The sequence below is a fragment of the Cucurbita pepo genome, chromosome 10 (genome assembly GCF_057944985.1).
Source record: "Cucurbita pepo subsp. pepo isolate OVF chromosome 10, ASM5794498v1, whole genome shotgun sequence".
NCBI lineage: Eukaryota > Viridiplantae > Streptophyta > Magnoliopsida > Cucurbitales > Cucurbitaceae > Cucurbita > Cucurbita pepo.
Genome location: NC_141807.1, coordinates 16,170,343 through 16,174,783, shown reverse-complemented (window position 1 = coordinate 16,174,783; position 4,441 = coordinate 16,170,343).

Here is a 4,441-nt window from a genome sequence, read left to right as displayed (position 1 = left end):
GTAATCGATTCAATCGGAGATGCAAGGTATTGATCCCCGTACTTTCCACATGGAAAATGAACGCTCTACCATTTGAACTACATCCCTATGATTCTTACATCAAAAAACCCTAAACGTCGCTTCATCAATAATTGTGAAAATGAAAAAGTATCTCTGCATATTATGTCATAAATAAGAAAATATTGAATAGAAATAAAATATTAATAATAAATAGTTTCTTTTGGAGATGCGAGGTATCGATCCTCGTACCTCTCGCATGCTAAGCGAAGCTACATCCCCACAATTCTTGCATCACAAAACCCTAAATTTTCCATCATCAATAATAGTGAAAATGAAGAATATTGCTACTCAACCTGTCATGAATAAGAAAAAATTGAAAAGAAATAATTTTCAATAATATATTTAATAATAGATAGTTTTATTTTGAAGATGCGTGGTATCTATCCCCGTACCTCTCGCATGCAAAGCAAGCGGTCTACCATTTGAGCTACATCCCCACGATTCTTATGTCACAAAATCCTAAACGTCTCGTCATCAATAATAGTGACATGAAAAACTATCCCTGCTCATTATGGCGTAAATAAGAAAAAATTGAAAAGAAATAATATATTTAGTGATCGATTTATTTGGAGATGCATGGTATCAACCCCGTACTTTCCACATCAAAAGTGAGCGCTCTACTATCTGAACTACATCCCCACGATTCTTACATCAGAAAACCCTAAACCTCCCGTCATCAATAATTGTAAAAATGAAAAAATATCTACGCTCATTATTTCATAAACAAGGAAAGATGGAATAATATATTTAGTGATAATGAAAAAATATCGCCGCTCATTATTTCATAAGTTTAGTGATCGATTCATTTGGAGATGCAAGGTATCGATCTCCGTACTTTTCACACCGGAAGCGAGCGCTCTACCATCTGAGCTACATCCCCACGATTCTTACATTAAAAAAATCCTAAACCTCCTGTCATCAGTAATTGTGAAAATGAAAAATATCTCCGCTCATTATTTCATAAATAAGGAAATATGTAATAGAAATAAAATATTAATAACATAGTTTACATACGTGTCACTTGTGTTATTTTAATGTGTTTATTTACTTGGTAAATGTCTTTCATACTACAATCTCATGAAGGGGCATTTTGAGAATCGAACTTTCATACCACTAGACCAAATGCCCTTGTTATACCACTTGAAACATATGTATGAAGCCTTACCCTTGTTATACCACTTGAAACATATGTATGAAGCCTTACCCTTGTTATACCACTTGAAACATATGTATGAAGCCTTAGGCCTAGGTATTAAGGTCGTATTTTGTCGTATTGCAGGAAACACGTGAAGTCCTCGGATGTAGAATTTGTCTTGGAGAATAAAGCCTTGGGATGAGACGTTAAGAAAGACTTGAGCCAAATAAAGCCTTGGGATGGGATGTTAAGAAAGACTTTGAGCCAAATAAAGCCTTGGGATGGGATGTTAAGAAAGACTTTGAGTATTAAGAGCATGATGGTAAGTATAAAATGTCGAGTATGAAGTTAGGTTGATTTCAAATATGAAGTCCTTAGATAAGAAAAGATTTAGACATAGGGGCATTTCAAGAATTAAACTCAAAACCTCTTGCACCCCAAGTGAGAATCATACCACTAAACCAAATGTTTTTTCTTGAACACCCAATATTTTTAGCTTCTACTCAAATATATTTTTCTCTTAGTAGTTGGAGGGCTATATAACGAAAAGTTGAATTGTTATAATATACCAGGGTTATCAAATAAACCAACAACGCAAGAAAATAAACAAACTAATCAATTTTGGTTGGATTGATTCGGTTCAGTTCATCAGTTTGTTTGATTTAATTTTTCTATTTTGCCTCGTATGGCAAGAAAATAAAGTTGTATTGAATGCACCTTAGTTTCATTTATGACAAACTCATATGAAACATAATTGCATTAATAGTACTCAGAGTTGGAGTCTATAAGCATTTCATGAACTTCAGTGCAATTCGTGCTTCATTAAAGATGAGATGAACTTTAGTTAGGTAAGGGGAACTTTAAATTACTTCATGTGGAGCTTCAATTACTATATGCTAGTTACAATCTTTAGGATTGACTAATTGGACACGAGTTCATGGATTTAGGGAAAATTTTGTGTAATTATCAACTACAACTTATGTTTTAAAATTTTTAGGACATAATTTAGGTAGTTGTTTTTATGAGTCCTAAACTTGTTTCTTTGCATAATATGGATTTAGTTGAACTATTATTATCCATAAGATGGAAAAAGAAATTGTCTTTGAATTGACTAATAGACCTAGGTTCGTCGTTGTTGTCTTTTAACTTGTGATTTTGCAAAAAGCTTAACTAATATGAATTGTCATGTCACAAGAACTTTAAGGTAAATCAAGAATATACCCTACACATCATTCAAGATGACAATAAAATGGAGTTGAATTGAACGCACTTTAGTTTCATGTTTGGCATGTTCAAGATAAAACATAATTGTATTAATGATATTGAGTGTGGAATCTATAAGAATTTAATGATCTTAAGAGAAATTCCTGTTTTATGAGAGGATAACAACTTTATTTAAGGTACTAGGAGTTTAAGAATTTGGATTTAAATCTGGTTAAGGAACGGTGAGATTTGAAAGTTTTGAATTCTAGACCAAATTTGTACCTAATTATTTCTTTTTATGACTAGTTATAAATTAAGAGAAAAATATTTTTGTAAATATAGATTTATCTCTAAAGCTTTCGTGACGAAACCATGTTCAGACTAGCCGTTTAAAGTCAGGAGATGCGGTCACAGGTGTGATTATTTTGGATGGGTTCGTAATGGAACTTACCGTTGAGATGAGGGAGCCTTCAAAGGTTGTGCACTCACAGATGGGGTTGTTATGTAGCATTAGTCTGTCTTTGTGTTTGAATTCTTTTGTAATTTTTTTTTTTTTTTTTTTGGATAAATTTGAACAACACCGTCTTATAATTTTATTTTATTTTATATTTAATGTTGTGTTACTCAATCTCATTTTAATTTTACAACATTTTCTTATTTTATATTAATTTACTTTTATTTTTATTTTTATTTTTTTTCACTCTCAATTTTAGTTTCTATTTGAGTTTTGAACCCTTGAAATTTGGGTTGTGACAGATTGGTATCAGAGCAGCCAGATTTTAAATTATATAGATTTTTTCTTAGGATAAAGAGTTGTATATCTCTATGACTCAGCTCGATGACACGTCTCTCCGCGACCAAGTATGCAGTCTAACCCTATTTTTTATTATATGATATGTTGTAAAACTTGTATGAATTTATTGTATGTTTTGATTTTTGTGGTAGTTATAAAATGTTCTTGGACGTTAAAGAGTGAACGTTAACTATATAAGACAATAGTGGATCAATGTTATAGTGTCTAGATATGGTGAGGAGGAAAAGAGTGGTCATGAGATATCTGACTAGCCTTAGGAAAACAGAGAGTTGTCGTTGCACAGTGCGAGACATCTAATCCATGAAATTTTGGTACTAGAAATGAAGAAACTGGAGATGGTCCCCAAACGTCTGTATGGACCATTTCCAATCGCACTTTCTTTGGTTCCTTGGCAGCGTCAACCAGATTAACCCTACGGCGTGATAATCCTTGAGCTTCCACTCCTCCGTGGTCATGGTATCCAGCTTCACCCCCAAAATGGGTTCCTGAATATCTTTCTCGTATAGGTAGTCTTCAATCTGCATCTTCTAGATACTGATATCGAATCCATCAAACTTTTCAATTCCAGTCTTTGAACTTTCCATCTTCACAGATCGTGGTGAATCTCTCCTCGCTCTGATACCAATTATTAGAATAACACAACAATGCACACACTTGATCTAAATGAACACAAAGAACATGATAGAGAAAATGTAAAAAGAAATATTGACCTGCAAAGGCTCTTTTCAGTGATCACTCAAATGCTTGGCAAAGACACCAAGCCAACATTTCTACTGAAGAAGAGAGACAAAAACAAACCACTAAAGCAACACATGTTCACGCAGAAATATCATCCAGACGGATGAAGAGAAGGGTCGACCACGATAATTTCAAAGAAAATAGAGAGTTATGATAAGTTAAGGTCAAATCAACTTTGAGTTCAAAGCAACAAGAACCAAAGACTGGTGGGAAAATTCTATGGACTAGTCGAAGTTGTCCACAAGATTAGGAAGACATCATATAGGATCCAATTGCTCCTATGGATATAGACTAACCCTGTTGTCCACGTCAGTAACTTGAAACGTTATTATTTTGACCAAGAAAACATCAAGTAAAAGCAGGTGGTATGACATCATGCAAAGAAGAAATTGTTTCAAGCGAAGAAAGTAGGAAAGACACCAACAGAGAAGACTTGAAGAGTTAACAAACCGAGAAGTGATTTTCAACAGGTCCTAGTAGGTTGGAAAAGA